Consider the following 17,906-nt stretch of genomic DNA (forward strand, 5'->3'; position numbering starts at 1 on the left):
TGGCGTAAGTGGGGTCTTGGGTGGGTTTAGGAGTGGTGGGGGAGGAAGGGGAATGTTTTTTTTTTAATAATAAATTTTTATTGGATGGGTCAATATATAGTCAAATTAAGATACAAATATAATCCATTTCAATTCCCATGAATATATTTCCCTACCCCCTCCCTTCCCCAGTACTCCAACCCCCGTTATTAGTAACACATTATTTCTATACTAAAATCATTCTTATTTTGTTATTAGTAAAGATCTTAACTATATCTTATCTTACTTAGTATCATTAAACCCCCCCAAAAGACCATAATTGCCCCTTAACATCCCATTTCTTTTCCATATATTTTTTCAACTTTTTCCAATCTTCCAAAAATGCTTTTGGATCTTGATCCTTCAAGTTTCTTGTTAGTTTGTCCATTTCAGCCATGTTTCAGGGATGAAGAAGGTTCTTACCGACACGTTCTCAGTTTTGGTATTCTTGTTTTTGCTTCTGGATGTTTTTCCCATGTTTTGATGATTTAGATCTGTGTATGAGACGTTGTTTTGAGTCTACATCAGAGGAGAAGGGCTAGAGACTCAAAAGCTTGTATCCACCATCTTAGGTGGTGCTCCGCCCCCCTTATTCTCTTTTTATGGTTGGAGGGTTTGCATTGTATCCTATTGCAGTTATTATTCTGTTCTCAGTAACAGAAAACCAAATTATTTGTTTTATGATATTTGTTTTAGATGAGGGGGAAAGTAATGGCAAACCATCTTTGCTCATTTCTTGTCTTGGAACCCCTATCGAGTTCACGATGAGTCGGCTGTGACTCGACAGTACATTCTTCTTCTTCATGGGGGGGGGTATATAGAATTTTTGTCTCGTGGCTTATGGTGGATCTTGGTAGCCCTGAGGCAGAGGAGATCGTGACTTGCCGAAGGCTATTAGAGACTCCGTGGGTAGAACTGTGCACCCTGAAGGTGACAATTCTGGCATCTCATGAGAGTAATATTTTGAAAAGCTAGGTAAAAACTGGGATACAATAAGGACAGTGTTCAAGAAAACGAGGTCTGTTGGAACTTATGGGTTTAGGAGGGGATACCTATTTCTCCACTCTTGGATAGCCTCAAGGGTTCCTTTCACATGGCAAGAATTCACCAAGAAGATGTTTGTTTGTTTGTTTATGTCATTTATAGGTTGCCTTTCTCACTGAGGCAGATTACATAGTGTAAGACCAGTACAGTCAATATCAAGGACATTTCAATAAAAAATGCCATAGAGTAAAGAAATGCAAGTTTACAAAGACATAACATTAACAAAAATCCGATACAAAGTTGAAGAAATGCTGGTACAGAGCATAAACAATTGAAGGACTGATATTAGACAACCTAGAATTACCAAGTAGGGTCATACTTAAAGCAACAGGTAGCACATAGGAGCACATGCTTAATGCAACAGATAAGATGTAAGGCAACATAGTGGTGAAGTCGTTAGTGAAGCACCTCTTTGAGACCTCTCCTGACAGTACAGCCCTCCTATCTGAGTAAACAGCCCTTGTGAATAATTCAGTTTTGCATCGTTTGTGGAAAGCCAGGAGAGTGGGGGCTCTTCTGACTTCCTCAGACAGCCCGTTCCATAGAGTGCTGAGAATGCAGTAATGGAGCATCCCCTCCAGGGGTTTCCTCACACTTTGCCTGACTCAGCACCATCGTCTGAGTCCTACTTTCCAAGTAGGACCGGAATCACTGCAGAATAGTGCTTCCCAACCTGAGCCTAGAAAGGGGTTCAGAATGATACCATGGCTGATGATATTAAAAACTGCTGAGAGGCCCAGGAGAATTAGCTTCATCACACAAAGTGACAAAGGCTGCTTCAGTCCCATAACCAGGCCTGAGACCAGACTGGAATTGGAAAGGCTCTGAACAGCGTGCTTCCTTGACAACCTTGGCTGAAGAATGGGATGTTCGAGCGGGATCGAAGATACTCAGTACAAAATGGACCCAGTTTATGCAGAACACACTGTTCAGTGTTGTGGCTGGGAAGTGCAGACAGACATTAACCTCACAGGAGAAGCTATACAAGGAGTGGCAGCCCTCTCGGGATCAGCATTCCCGGTGGAGCTTTTTACAAGAAGCCACCTCCTCTTTGCAGACGTTTCACCCCAAACCTTAAAGTCCTGGTCTACGTGAAAGTAGTTTCAGTTGGGTGGCTGTGTTGGTATACAGGAGACCAACAGGACTGGAGTCCCATGGCGCCTTAGAGACCAACAAGATTTTCAGGGTTGAAGCTTTTGAGAGTTAGAACTCCATTCTTCAGTACAAGGAGCTTTGAGGGACGGGGTAAAGGCCGGAACGGGCCGGAGCGGGTACTAAAGAAATGCCAGTGCCACAAAAAACAGTGGGATGTGTTAGAGACACTCCAGAACAATATTTTAGAAATGAAAACTCTGGACTGCCCCGCTTTTATTAACCCTTTCCATGCCAAAATGCTCCCGGAAAAGCACAAAACAGCCCGGAACGGGCAATAAAGAAAGGCCAGTACCACAAAAAGCTGTTAGAGTGTTAGAGACACTCCAGAACAATATTTTAGAAATGAAAACTCTGGACTGCCCCGCTTTTATTAACCCTTTCCATGCCAAAATGCTCCTGGAAAAGCACAAAACAGCCCGGAACGGGCAATAAAGAAAGGCCAGTACCACAAAAAGCTGTTAGAGTGTTAGAGACACTCCAGAACAATATTTTAGAAATGAAAACTCTGGACTGGCACCCTTTTATTAACCCGTTCCATGCCAAAATGCTCCCGGAAAAGCACAAAACAGCCCAGAATGAGCACTAAAGAAAGGCTAGTACCACAAAAAACTGTGGGATGTGTTGGAGACATGCCAGAACAATATTTTAGAAAAGAAAGCTCTGGACTGGCACCCTTTTATTAATCCGTTCCATGCCAAAATGCTCCTGGAACAGCACAACAGGCCGGAACGGGCACTAAAGAAATGCCAGTGCCACAAAAAACAGTGGGATGTGTTAGAGACACTCCAGAACAATATTTTAGAAATGAAAACTCTGAACTGGCATGCTTTTATTAACCCATTCCCTGCCAAAATGCTTTTGGAGCAGCATGAAACAGACTGGAACGGGCACCAAAGAAATGCCACTACGACGAAAAACACTGGGATGTTTTAAAGACACTCTAGAACAATATTCTAGACATGAAAACATTGAACTGGCCTATTTATATTAACCATTTCCCTGCCAAAATGCTCCTGGAACAGCTCAAAACAAGCCGGAACAGGCATGAAGTTCCAGTACCACAAAAAACAGTGGGAAGCAATACAGATGCTGCTGAAAAAGTTTTAAAACCCGAAATCACTGGTAGTAGCATGCTTTTATTAACTCATTGCCTGTCAAAATGCTCCTGGAGCAGCATAAAAGAGGCCGTAATGAGTTTTGCATGAATGAGTGCTGCAAACAATTAAACAGATAAACAAACAAAATAGTGGTAACCCTTAAGGAAACTGGAGCTCAATATTTTAGAAATATTGGGATGGGCCGCCTTGCCTGGGCTTCCGGCCGCAGTGCACCCTCCAGCATGGCAAAACCCTTTGGTGATGCACCAGGATAAAAAGTGAGTTGTAACCAACACAGCTTGCCTTTAATATAATAGGACTAGCAACAAAGCCCATTGAGGGGGAAAATACAACGGGCTCTAGAAAGGGGAGGGCTGGCAGGTGAGAATTCTCTCCTCCTCCGTCACTGATCCTGGCTGGATGAAGGTGGGGGGGGAGGCATGGCCACCTCCTCTGCGCCTGATCCCAGCTGAGTGAAGGGGGGCAGGCATTGCCTCCTGCTCCACACCTGATCTGGGCTGTGTGAAAGGGGGGCAGGCACTGTTACCTGCTCCACTCCTGATCACTGCTGGGTGAAAGGGTGGGCATTTCCACCTGCTCCACTCCTGATCCCAGCTGGGTGAAGGCGGGGGAGCGGGCATTGCCGCCTGCTCCATGTCCGATCCCATCCTGGGCTTCCTGCCATGGCATGCTCTCTGGAGGTCTGGCTGCCTCATCTGGGCTTCCTCCACAGAAATGTGGAGGAACCTATGTTCCTACCAATCCTATGTTTGGTAGAAAGACAACATTGAAATGTTTTAAATAAATAAGTAATAGTACCCCATAGACCAGTGGCCAGAGGCCAAGGAGACGTCTCCCAGCAGCATCTGTTGAAACCTCTCTTCCAAAAAGGACTCGAATCAGTCTAGCTTAGCACCAATCAGTCTAGATGGGCACCAATCAGGCCCATCTCTGCCACAGGGTTCTGGGAGATTGTTACCCAAAAGTCTACCTGTGTCTGTACTCCTTCCCTTAATGAAAGTAGTCAGAGCATGTCTAGGGTGCCGACTAGAACCCAAGGGTTTACATATAGTGGGGATCTCTTCTTATATATACTGCTGTCCTGTGGAGGGTGTTGTTCTTGCTACTGATGGACATGGCAACAGGAATGGGAAGTGGAGGGGAGGGAGAACCCTGGTCTTACTGCCTCCTGGTAACTCTGCTCACACGGTGGGGAATTAACCAAACAGAAGCTTTTACGATGGAGAATTAATCAGACACCACACTGAAAGATCCCCTGGTAATGCAGTGGAGTCATTGCTTGACAGCTGTGGTCAAATCACTGAAAGGATACAAATTGAAATTGAACCCAGATAAGATGGAAGTGATGCTGGTTGGGAAGGCAGAGATATTGAAAACATTGTGCTTCTCACCTTCGAAGGGGTTCAGCTGGCCTTAACTGACTCAGTAAAGAGACAAAGAGTTATACTGGATCCAGCCCTGCTGCTTGAAAAGCAAGTTAATGCAGCTGCAAAAAAAGCCTTCTCCCAACTCAGACTATCCTGGACACACAGTAGCCAACCTTGACATAGCCAATCTGACCACCTTGATTCATGCCACAGTTACATCAAGACTCAAGTGATGTAATGCACTCTATATAGGAGACTCCTCTGCTGCATAACACTGCCTCTCTTGAACTATCAAGATCTAAGCAGAGCGTGCATATTACTCCCATTCTGCAGTCACTCCACTAGTTACCCATCAGTTATCAAACTCAGTTCAAGGTCCTGACTGTGACATGGCCTTGGCCTGGCATATCGGTAGGACCACCTCTTCTTCTAAGTTCCACCACAGCAGCTTTGCTCACCTGATCAGGGCTGTCTTCAGATACCATGGGGGAGGGAGGGAGAAAGCTGCCATGTGTCTACTGAATGTAAAGCCTGAATGCTTTTGTCCTTCACATATGCGAGCTTTTCTCTTCTACATATGCGACAGGGGAAGGTAAAAAAACCCCTCCAAACCTTGCCTTTAGAGCACTGAAATCTACAATGGATGCCCTGCCTCCATTTTTTGGGGTTCACCGACCCACACTTTACAAACCAGTGGGTGAAGAAGACCCCATTTGTGCAAGTTATCTACCTACCTCTTTGTGGCTGCATGGCAAACAGATGTTTGGGATATAAACTTCCCTGTGTCCCAACTACCTGGTTGCAGGTCAGAGAGTTATCAAATATGAATGCTGTACTGTCACGGGATGGCATTTTCAACTATATCAAAAAGCACCAAGTAGTACAGGAAAACAAACAAACATGCAGTTTCCAAATTAGAGGATCAATGTGGGGCATTCATCAGGGCAACAAATGATGTTAGTCTGCCACGATGAGGGCAACAATCAGACTGAAATGGATCATCTTTATGACGTAGCAACGGGGGTGGACAGGGCTGCCAAAGAAACCAAGGAAAAAATGGTTCTTCACCTCCATTGGTCCCATCCCTCTTCCATCAACACTGCCTCATCTGGTGGAGATCCAACAGATAATGGGCTAATATGCAAGTACAAGCCAGCAGCAGGAGGCAGCACCACAGTGAAGCCAAGGACTATTGCTGCCTGTCTCCCTCGGCTCATCTTTGCCTCACTTGCCTCATCATTGGTCATCTGTGGCTGGTGCTTCTGACCAAGAGTGATCACTGATGGGGCAAGTGAGGCAAAGGCAAGCCAAGTGAGGAAGACAGGCAGCAGCTGCAGCACCAGGCTTTTCTGCACCACTATACCTCTGGCTGATTCTTGCCTAGCCAGCCTTATTGGCCCTCCTGGCTGCCTGGGCACTGACGTGTGTGTGCTGTGTGCAGACAAGTGGCACCCCAGGCCACCATCCCATAGGAAATTTTCCCCTAGAGGCCATAATGGCAAACCTGATCTTGCTTGGAAGCCCTTCATCTGTTACATTCTAGAGTATGACATTTGCTGCTTCACCATCTTCAGCCTCCCCAGTCTTACAGTTGCTGACTCCTGCTTGTGCCAGCAGATTTAGGTGTAACCTATATAAACTGTGATAAGGGATTTAATTGTTTTTTAGTCAATGTTTAGTGAATTGTGACAGCCTACGGCTATAGACAATAAACTCTTTTGATACTTGATACAGTAGATTTAGGGGTAGCATCAGAGGAGCGCGTGGTTTAGGAAGGGAAGGAACCTCAGCGGGGTATAATGTCATAGAGTCTCCCCACTAAAGCAGCTATTCCAGGGGAATTGATCTCTCTTATCTGGAGATCAGCAGTAATTCCAGGAGAACTCCAAGCTCTACCTGGAGGTTGCAACCGTACCCAGTCTCCTTCTCTTCAAATCAGCTCTGCTGTTCCCTCCTGTATGCTTGAACCGTCTCTCCAAGCGTGTGGTGACACTTTAGTCAAATCCCTCTTCAAATAGCAATACTTCATGCAGCTGAGGTGTCATCAATTTTTGCATCACTGATTTTGTTCACATTAATCCACTGTTCACTGTTCAAACACACACACCCTTCCCATCATTGTTACACTCACCTTCATTTTGACCTTCTAACTGAATTGGTCTATGGGAAGCAATCCTTAAAGTGGATTCCTTTGTTTGGTTTATTATATATATCGATAGGACATCTTTTTGATTGTTAGTTGGAGCATCCAGCCAGGTGACCCCTCGTGGCCTGAGGCTATGTTTTAAGTCCCAGGCTATCACCAGATAATTGGGGTGGGGGTGGGGGGTGGAAGCTGAAAACATGGTCTGGGTGTGCTTTCAGTCCCGAGTCTGCAGAAAACTCTGCAGTCTGCCGTTAATAAATGTGTGCCAGTTCAGAGTTTTCATGTCTAAAATATTGCTCTGGCATGTCTCTAACACATCCCACTGTTTTTTGTGGCACTGGCCTTTCTTTAGTGCCCGTTCCGGGCTGTTTTGTGCTGTTCCGGGAGCATTTTGGCATGGAAAGGGTTAATAAAAGGGTGCCAGTCCAGAGTTTTCATTTCCAAAATATTGTTCGGGAGTGTCTCTAACACATCCCACTGTTTTTTGTGGCACTGGCATTTCTTTAGTGCTCGTTCCGGGCTGTTTTGTGCTGTTCCGGGAACATTTTGGGGTGGAGAGGGTTAATAAAAGGGTGCCAGTCCAGAGTTTTCATTTCCAAAATATTGTTCTAGCGTGTCTCTAACACACCCCACTGTTTTTTGTGGCACTGGCCTTTCTTTACTGCCCGTTCCGGGCTGTTTTGTGCTGTTCCGGGAGCATTTTGGCATGGAAAGGGTTAATAAAAGGGTGCCAGTCCAGAGTTTTCATTTCCAAAATATTGTTCGGGAGTGTCTCTAACACATCCCACTGTTTTTTGTGGCACTGGCATTTCTTTAGTGCTCGTTCCGGGCTGTTTTGTGCTGTTCCGGGAACATTTTGGGGTGGAGAGGGTTAATAAAAGGGTGCCAGTCCAGAGTTTTCATTTCCAAAATATTGTTCTAGCGTGTCTCTAACACATCCCACTGTTTTTTGTGGCACTGGCATTTCTTTAGTGCTCGTTCCGGTCTGTTTTGTGCTGTTCCGGGAGCATTTTGGGGTGGAGAGGGTTAATAAAAGGGTGGCAGTCCAGAATTTTCATTTCCAAAATATTGTTCTAGCGTGTCTCTAACACATTCCACTGTTTTTTGTGGCACTGGCATTTCTTTATTGCCCGTTCCGGGCTGTTTTGTGCTTTTCTGGGAGCATTTTGGCATGGAATGGGTTAATAAAAGGGTGCCAGTCCAGAGTTTTCATTTCTAAAATATTGTTCTGGAGTGTCTCTCACACATCCCACTGTTTTTTGTTGTACTGGCCTTTCTTTAGTGCCCGTTCCGCGCCGTTCCGGCTCCTTCCAGCTTTTTCCCCATCCCGAGCTTTGACTCTCAAAAGCTTATATCCTGGAAATCTTGTTGGTCTCTAAACTGCCACTGGACTCAAATCTGACTTTGATTCTCTTGGTAGCAGGCATAGCTAGCTGGATTGCACCTCTCACTAAACAATATGCTCTGTGGATCTCTCAGAAGAGTGCTTTTTACTTACCCAAATCTTCTTCATATCGTGCGGCACTGGACTTAAATCCTGCTGGTCTGCATATGGAGTAGAGAAGGGAGACCTGGTTTGGCCCACAAGAAGAGAGAATTCTCATGTCCATGCGTAAATTTAAAAAAATGACTCCCTATAAATAGGAGGCAGAGCAAGAACAGTCCAGGGGAAGGGACCCCCTTCCAACCCCATTAGGACTCTGCCACGCCATGCTGTCGCTTGTAGCAGTGAAAGTCTGCAAAGATGTGAGGACGCAGAACGGAAAAGCCTACCCCAAATCTGTCTGCGTCTCAGCGCAAGGGGAAAGAACGCGCAGCGGCCGTCGCTTGGCATTGCGCGGAGCTGCACGAGGTAGCCGTGGCCGCTGGAGGGCGCGCGCCCCCCGCGCATCGCCGGCCGTGAGCTACGTGCCGAGGCCCGAGGCTGTTCTCCGGCAGCCGCTGCGCTCGCCTTCCGCTACCCACGCCTGGCTCGTCTCATCCGCCGCCGGGGCGGAGGCGCTGGCGTTGCACGCGAGGGCGGCTGGAAGGGATTGCATTGCCTGGGTTGCACGCGGTGCCGGGAGGGGCGCGGACCGGACTCCTGGGTTCTGGCTTCGTCTGCAAAGGCTTCTTGCTGGTACTATTCTTCCCCAGGGCGGGGGCGGGGGGGCTTCGTGGGAAGTTAACTGTAAGAGGCTCGATGCTAGAACGTGGAAGGCCTGTTCACACAAGTTACAGGGAAAACAGGGACAGTAGGTGCACAGGGTCCCCTTGTTTTTTATTGATGCCTGCGTTGAGTAATATTCGGCGCATGTGCTCTGACCTGGATTGCCCAGGTGAGCCTGATCTCAGAAGCTCAGCAGGGGCTGCCTTGGTTAGTAACTGAATGGGAGATCTCCAAGGAAGACCAGGGTTGCAGAGGCAGGCAATGGCAAACCACCTCTGCTAGTCTCATGCCATGAAAAACCCATCAGGGGTTCCCATGTCAGCTCTGACTTGAGGACACGCTCTACCTTTCAATGCATGTACAGCTGAACACATTTTGGGTCCAGTAGCGCCTGGAAGACCAACTTCCAGGGCATGAGCTTTCAAGAGTTAGGGCTCCTTTCGTCAAATAGGAGTGGGAAAAGGAAGGCAGCTTTGAAATCCAAGCAGAGGGTGCAGTTGTAAATCAAGAGTCTCAGAAAGCTAGAGCTATAATACAGGTTGTAATTAGCTTAATAGAGCCTTGGTGCAAAGTGCAGAAAATTAGCATCTATAGTGCTAGTTACACTTGTAATTGAAACCCCACAATTCTCCTGGAAGGTGCTGCTCTCAGGATTCATTTGTAAAATGAAGTGCTTGGCTCTTTCTTAACAGCCTGCAGGTGGTGGCTGAAGATCTCCCAGAATTACAACTCCTCACCAGGCCATAGAGAGCAGTTTCCCTACAGAAAATGGATGCTTTGGAAGGTGGACTGTATGACATTATATCCTGCTGAGGTCTCTCGCCTTCCCAAAGCCCTCTTTCCCCAGGCTCCATCTCCCAAATCTCCAGGAATTTCCCAACCTGGACCTTGCAAACCTCAGCAGGTTGAACATGTGTTTGCTGTAACTTGTAAATAGGACTATTGTTCCTGAATGACTTAGAATCATAGAGTTGGAAGGGACCTCTAGGGTCATCTAGTCCAACCCCCTGTACAATGCAAGAACTTCATACAGGGCCAGAATGATGGGGGTGGGGCGGGGGGTAGCCTGCCCCTGGTGCTGCCAAAGAGGGGGCGCTGGGCACAGCTGCCAGCTGGGAGTGCGCCGGAGCTGGCGGCTGCAGTGCAGGTGGCTGAGCAGAAGGCTGGGAGGCCGCCCGCACTGTTCGCCTGCCCCACCGACGGGGCGACTGGCTTGCCACGCGTGCAGGACAGGGAGCGTGTGGCAAGCTGGCCACCCCGTCAGCGGGGCAGGCGAACAGCGTGGGCGGCATCCCAGCCCTCTGCTCAGCCGCCCATGCTGCTGCTGCCAGCTCCTCTGTGCACCATGTGCCGGGGCGGCCGGCTTGCCAGCGGGTGGCACACCCCCAGGCCCTGCGTGATGACATCATGGGAGTGATGTCATCATGTAGTGCCGGGAGCGTGGGGAGAATGCCGGACTTGGGTTGCCCTGGGTGCTGGTAGCCCTAGATCTGCCCCTGACTTCACAACTACTCCCTCAACTGCCCCAGTGATCCCCACTCCATGCCCAGAACATGGTAAAACACCTCCAGGATCCCTGGCCAAAGCATCCTGTGGAAAAATGCCACCCAACCCCAAGGTTGCGATCAGCACTATCCTGGGCATGTAAGAAGGGCCACGAAAACCAAGCACGGATGCAAAACCTTCTGCCCTCCCCCTCGCGATCTGCCCAGGCTCACAGAATCAGCATTGCTGTTATGTGGCCATCTAGCCTCTGCTTAAAAACCTCCAGAGAAGGAGAGCCCACCACCTCCCGAGGAAGCCTGTTCCACTGAGGGACCGCTCTAACTGTCAGGAAGTTCTTCCTAATGTTTAGCCGAAAGCTCTTTTGATTTAATTTCAAGCCACTTGTTCTGGTCTGAGCTTCTGGGGCAGTGGAAAGCAACTCCGCACCATCCTCTATATTGCAGCCCTTCAAGTACTTTTGGGTACGCATCTCTCTTTGGCTTTTCTGGGACATAGCTCTCTGTCTGGGCTCAAAGGACGTCTCATTTTCTGGCGTCACAGGACTCTGCACCTGCTTTATTGCTCAAGGAGTGTGCGTTTTACATGCCATCAAGTCACTTCCAAATTTTGTCAACCCTGTGAAATCGTTTCAGGTAGGTAGCCATGTTGATCTAAAGTAGAACAGCAGGATTTGAGTCCAGTGACACCTTAGAGACCAACAAGATTTTTCAAGTGTAAGCTTTAGAGCATCCTCTTCAGATACAGGCCTGTATTTGAAGAAGGGACCTTTGACTCCTGAAAGCGTATACCCTAAGCATATACCTGTTGGTCTCTAAGGTACCACAGGACTCAGATCCTATGAAATAACCTCCAAAATGCCCTGTCATTGACAGCTCTGCTCAAGTCTTGCAAACTGAAGGCTGTGGCTTTATTGAGTCAATCCATCTCATGTGGAGTCTTCCTTGTTTCCTACTGTCTGCCACCTTTCCTATCATTATTATCTTTTCTGGTGAGTCTTGCCTTTTCATGATGTGACCAAGGCAAGATAGCCACAGCTTTGTCATTTTAGCTTTGTCATTTTAGCATCTAGGGAGAATTCAGGCTTGATCTGATCTAGACCCCACTTATGTGCCTTTTTTTGGCCATCCATGGTATAGCTTTTAACATTTCTCTAATGGGTGGTTCAGAAAGTTACTTGAAAACACACATCTATGTAGGTGTGTTGGAGCAGGAAGGCATATGTGGATTGCACATTTCAAGAAGACACAGAATATCTGTAAAGAGTCCAGTAGCACCTTTAAGATTAACCAACTTTATTGTAGCATAAACTTTCAAGAACCACAGCTCTCTTCTTCAGATGCATCTGACGAAGAGAGCTGTGGTTCTTGAAAGCTTATGCTACAATAAAGTTGGTTAGTCTTAAAGGTGTTACTAGACTCTTTACTATTTTGCAACTACAGACGAACGCAGCTAACTCCTCTGGATCTATGGCCACAAAATATCTAGGGACCAATGGCAGAGGTTGCTGGGAAGATCAGGGTGCCAGTTGCTTTTCACCTGAAATTTGTTCTAGCCACGCATCACCCTCATTTCAAACTAGCCTTGCCAACAGTCAGAAGGGGGGAAAAAGTCTTGATCCTTTCATAGACTTTTAATAGGATGTTATTTGCCAGGCAATCTTATTTACCTCCTTGCCATGAAAAGCTTCCGCTGCCCATTTCCACACATTCAGCCTCTGTTAAAAAGGACAGGACATTTCCCCCTAGGCCTGTTTGGCTCCTCTGTTTCAAATATGTGTGTATCTCACAAATATAAACCTGGGATCAGGTGGGGATGGGGGGGGTAAGAGATGTAAAGGGAAAGTGGCTGGCAAAGAAGAGACAACAAGCCCCTTCCACTTCATGTCTGAGTATCTCCGAAGGAGGTTTGCAACACAGGAAGGGAATTCTGCCCACCCTGGCAGCCGGTAAGAGTCTCCTTTGGCCCCGTAACCAGTAGGGTATTCCATGAAAGGCAGGAGGGAGGGGACAAGCCCTGAGTCTTGACTGGGGGTGGTTAAAAGGAGTCAAGACGATTTCTGATCTGAGCAATGTAGGTCAGGATTTAAACCTACCTGGTTGTCCTTGCCCATCTGTTTAACCTTCTCCCCTTATTCCAGGTACAAATGGAGCCCCTGCATGTTTGGAATTATTGCAGGCAGCTCTAAACACTGAATTTACACACAAAGCTGCCTAATCCTGAATCAGACCTTTGGTCCCCCAAGGTCAGTATCGCCTGCTCAGACTGGCAGCAGCTCTCCAGGGTCTCAGAGGGAGGTCTTTCACACCCCCTACTGCCAGGTCCTTTCAACTGAAGATGCCAGGGATAGAACTTGGGACCTTCTGCAGGCCAAGCAGACGCTCCACCACTCCTCTCCCCTTCGGTTTAATCTGTATCTTGGGAGTGTTGTGAGAACAACATGGGATAGTTTCTATAAAGCATCTTGGTGTGTGGGCTGGGGTTACCTTTCCTGCACAGAATGTATTCCTATGACATGCTGTGGCTAATCTGATAAGGGGAGCAGCAATAGCAGATACGTGCACGGGTGGGGAGGCAGCCTTGTGGGTTTGGACAAGGAACCTGCTTTCCTTGCTGGGCCCTCCGCTATGTGGCGTGTGCCTTCAGCCATGGGAAGACCTCCCAGCTTGCCTTCCCCACTCCACCATAATTAGCCCCTGCGATGATCTGGGATATCAGCAGCTCCTCACTCATCTCTTGGGAATTGTAGTGCATCTGGCAGATTCTCTTCCCAGGGCTGGGGGTAAGACATTGGGTCCCCCCTCCCAACTGCCTGCCCTCTGTTTTCTCCTTCCTCCTTTCTGGCACCTCCCTCTCTGCTTGCTCAGGCTGCAGCCAGGGTCGGGTGGGGGATTGGAGAATCCATTTCCAGGCCAGTTCCATTTCCAGGCCTATTTATAGCCGAGCGTACATCAAACGGTTCTGGGCAGACGAGGACTTCCGGATGAGTTTGTATCAGCTGCTGGGTGCCCCCATGTTACCCTCCCTCCGCCAGACTGTTCTCCGGACTGCCAAACAGACCCTGCTGGGCCAGATGGAGCTGGGCCTCACCAAGGTGGCAGAGAGGCACTTGGGATCACAGAGACGGAGGGGTTGGCAGTAAGGGTCCAGCTTGGGCCTGGAGGCAAGCGTCGCTTTCCCAAGAGCTGGAATGGTGTGGCAGGGGCACTGTTGCTCGTGCGTTGGCGTTTCTAGCCATGTGTGTATTTGCAGACCGCACAAAAACCTTCTCAATGTCAATGGCTGTATATCAGCGGGGAACGTGATGGGATGTAGTTAAGCAGGAACAACAACCCTGCTGGGACCCGACATGAGGTAGCTCCATTTAGTGGTGATCCAAGGGAAGCCCATCTGGAGACTGATCAAGATGGTAGCCATGTTTGTCTGTAGCAGTAGAAAAGAACAAGAGTCCATTAGCACCTATTAGACAAACAAAATTTGTGGTAGGGTAGGAGCTTTCGTGAACCACAGCTCACTTGGACTCACATTCTCGCTGTATCTGAAGAAGTGAGCTCAGAAAAGCTCACCCTACCACAAATTTTGTTAGTCTTATAGGTGCTCTTTGGTGTAGTGGTTAAGAGCGCTGGACTCTAATCTGGAGAGCCGGGTTTGATTCCCCACTCCTCCACTTGAAGCCAGTTGTGTGTCCTTGGGTCAGTCACAGCTTCTAGGAGCTCTCTCAGCCCCACCCACCTCACAGGGTGATTATTGTTGTGGGGATAATAATGACATACTTTGTAAACCACTCTGAGTGGGCATTAAGTTGTCCTGAAGGGCAGTATATAAATTGAATGTTATTGTTATTATTATTATTTTTGACTGCATCTGGAGATGGTAAGACCAGTCTGGTGGTGCGCCAGCTAGGCAAGGAACCTTCAGTTGTGTGTGTTTGGCTGGGGAAATGTCTAGAGCAAATCCTTTCTTGTCTCCCTGCTTCTTAGTTTTCCAGTTCTGTAGGTCAAAAGGAAGAGCTAGGATGGCGCCGAGCTGTCCATTCTGTTCTATGGCTGTTTGTGCTGTGGATTAGAACTCACTTCCCAGGTAGGAAAGGTTGGGAGGGGGGGAGCTGGCAGGAACACTGAAAGGGCCTGACAGCTGCTGGCTTGGAGACTCTAATGGCTGAAAATGGATTTCTTCTTGCTGTCCCCCACCCCACCCTGTGTCTTAGGTGCTGCTCAGCCTTACAAGAACCAAGTGGGTGCCGCCAACCTCCGTAGTCTTCCTCTTCCTGGCAGTTTCTTGGCCCTCTGCTAAGCCTCTTGCCCCACCCTTCCCATTATGTATTGATACATCCAGGCATTAACATTCCAGCTTCACCATCTGGAGCCTCAGGGCAGGGGTGTGGGCAGAGGGGCCTCGGAGGGTAAGCTCTCCCTGAGCTCCAAGATGACTCAGAATAGGGTGGGATCCCTGGCTGCTTTCTCTTAATCCCTTAATTGCCCATGAAGCCTGGACTTGCTGGCAAAGTCTGTGTGTGTGTGTGTGTGAATGCGGGGAGGGGTGAGGGACTGGCGTCTTTTGCCTGCCTCCTGCCTTGGAAGGTACATGCAAGGCAAAAGGGGTTGCTGTTTGGAAGGCTGGCTTCTGTCTTGTCTCAGGATGTCATGGGTACACATGCTCCAGTCAAGCCATCCTGTCGCCAACTGCAGGGAGTCTTGTCTTAATCCAGAGCCCTTGGCAGGCAACAGTTTCCACAGTCTGGTGGGAAGCAAGATCTGCTCAACTCTTCTGATAAGACACACCTAAAACAACCAAGTGAAAAATTGGCAACTGCTGGCCCCGTGTTAAGACTGAGGAAACGTTGCCTGCTTTGCTCCTGTGCTTTTCAGGAGTGAGTAGCCCGCGAGGGCCAGTGGTTGGAAACTGCATGTTAACACACATGCACGTACACATGCAGCCTTTTCTCTGCAAAAAATCACTACCAAAAATGTGCTCTTTTCTTTATAGGACAGTTGAACTTGAAAGGATTCTCTGCAGTGGCCTAGGGCCCCCATTTTCAATCTACCCACCCTCCCTTCCTCACCATTTTCGCAAAACTTACGTTTTCTCCCTTCTCCTACCCCCACAAGTCAGAATCCAGAAATCCTGACTCCTGCCAGGGGCCTAACAACACATCATGTTCTTCCCCACCCCCGCCCCACCAGTTCTGGCAATCGGACATACGCTGCCTTTTTTGTACCCAGTTGCATGGGGCTGATTTGGACTATTTTCCCTACTGAAACAGCCCCTGGGGATGGTGCTGTTTTCCGCACTGAGGAAATATATGTGCCCATAAGTACATACTGTTTTCCCAGTAAGGCACTGGCCCATTTCAGGTCAGAAAAAGAGCACGGAAAGGCCACTTTTCCTAATGCAGGCAGGTCTCAATTCGAGCTGGCTCTTGGGTGCCTGGGAATTGAGTTCCAAGCATAGAATTCTTTGTGCACATCTCATTGTCTGGGAGAGACAAGGAAAACCTGGCATATGTTTAAGCCCAGTTTGGCTACCCAGCTTTTGACCCAGCTTTTGCCTGTTTCTGTTCTTTACACATGTAGCTGATAAGCCAGTAGTTCACTTTGCTGTTAAGGGTCATGTTGGTTTTCAGTTCCAGGCTGGCCTAGGACCCTGCTCAGGATGTATAATACAAACAGAAGCCCAAAAGATATAGATGACAGATGGCCCAAGTGTTACCAGCCAGTTGTGTATCAGAAGATGCCTGGCAGGGAAGTGGGGTTGCCAACCTCCAGGAAGGCCAAGTAGACCTCCCAGAATCACAACTGATCTCCAGACTCCACAGAGATCAGTTCCCCTGGAGAAAATGGCTGCTTTGGACTCTGTGGCATTATTCTCTACCGAGGTCCTTCCTTTCCCCAACCCCTCCCCTCCCCTGGCTTCACCCCCAAATGGCTAAGAACTTCCCAACCCAGAGGTGGCAACCCAACAAGGACCACGTAGGACTGGCTGGCGCCTGAGTTGTCAGTTGTTTCATTGTGGAGGAGCCCTGTTGGTCCCAGTGTTCTCAGCTGCACACCTGTAGCCCAGGCTGTGCCCCACCATGAGAGAGGGAAGAAACCTCAGTTGCACCCAGGGCCTGGGACAATGTGGCATTCCAGCAGTGGAGGCCTGGGCAGGACTCCTGTTCCTGCTGAACTGAGCCAGTTTATCCAAAGCAACTGAGTATCAGCTCAGTAGGCACGGGAGTCTAAGTCCGGAAGGACCATTGCACGGCCCTGCAGAGGCACCATTGGCTCACAGCCGCTGTCTTGACTGCCCTACAGAAGCAAGATCCCTGGCCATTCCAGTTTCCTTGTTCTGCCTCCTTGGCTTCTTCTGCTCCACGGCTCTCTTTGAATCCTAAAATGATGGGAGAGAGGAGAGCTAGACTCCAAGAGGCGGAACTTAGCCACTGTGAACACGGCCAAACCTCACGCTGTTCACAGGTGGACCAAGCCCTGTCCCTTGCTGTCTGAAGAAGGGCACTCCGCAGTATGCAGCCAGGGACACCTTGGCACTCCTGCTTCCCAGAGCAGGGGAGGTCTTGACCTGCCCGGCAGCTCTGCTGATGTGTCTCCCTCCAGTGTGGTAGCTCACCGACTGTTGGAAATCCCTGGCAATGTGATTCTGAGCAAGAGGATAAAATCCCATCACCAGGAACCCCAGCAGGCAGTGGAAGGAAGAGAGGGATGTCCAGAGGAGCCCTTGAGCAGCTGGCTGGAAAAGAATGGAGAGTAGTGTTAATGGTGGGGCAAGATGTCCCCGGAGTGTGGAGCTTGTAAAGCGAGGGTTTTCTTTCTGGCCTGTGTGTGTGGGTAGCAAAAAGGGGGCAGGAGGACAAACACAATGGCCAGTATTCTGGCATGCAAAATGAAGGAATTGCCCCTCCCAGGCATGGAGCAACCTGGTTGCCCAGGGGCTCTCCAACCATGTCAAGCCTGCAGGCACTTTTGAAATTGTGAGGAGGAGTCGTGGGTGCAACCCCAAAATAGCTGTGACAGGGGCCGTTTCCACACTACTCACCTTCATCTGGAACGCTGTGGAACGTCGCAAAAAAAATAATGCGGAAGATAGCGTATTCTCGCGTGAGTTTTGCGCAACATCGTGCCAAACTTGCATGAAAAGATGCTGTCTTTCACGTTTTTTCACTACATTCCGCAGCGTTCTGGATGAAGGTGAGTAGTGTGGAAGTGGCCAGGGACAAGGCCCATTGCAAGACATGAGGAGGCTCCCCCGAATATTGGGCAGTTCCAGACCACGCATTCTGCTATGGCAGAGGCTGTTTCTGATCAGGTGCTCCCTGCAGGTGCAAAGGCTTTTCTGAAGCATCTCTGACTCCACCGAAGCAGAGGAAAACTGAGGGCCAAGCTAGAAGTGACGAATGACACTTGAAT

General features: G+C 48.7%; 1 long non-coding RNA gene across 1 annotated transcript in view; it reads right to left on the reverse strand.

The window, feature by feature from the left end:
* Positions 1-231: 231 nt before the first annotated feature.
* LOC129346079 (uncharacterized) overlaps positions 232-17,906 on the reverse strand; it is a 63,840-nt gene continuing 46,165 nt past the window's right edge. Inside the window, exons 3-4 of the long non-coding RNA XR_008598699.1 lie at positions 8,347-8,419; positions 232-512 (exon numbers count right to left, since the gene is read on the reverse strand). This is a non-coding gene — a long non-coding RNA (uncharacterized LOC129346079). The remainder of the gene's footprint in view (positions 513-8,346; positions 8,420-17,906) is intronic.

The sequence above is a fragment of the Eublepharis macularius genome, chromosome 19 (genome assembly GCF_028583425.1).
Source record: "Eublepharis macularius isolate TG4126 chromosome 19, MPM_Emac_v1.0, whole genome shotgun sequence".
In the NCBI taxonomy this organism is placed as follows: domain Eukaryota; kingdom Metazoa; phylum Chordata; class Lepidosauria; order Squamata; family Eublepharidae; genus Eublepharis; species Eublepharis macularius.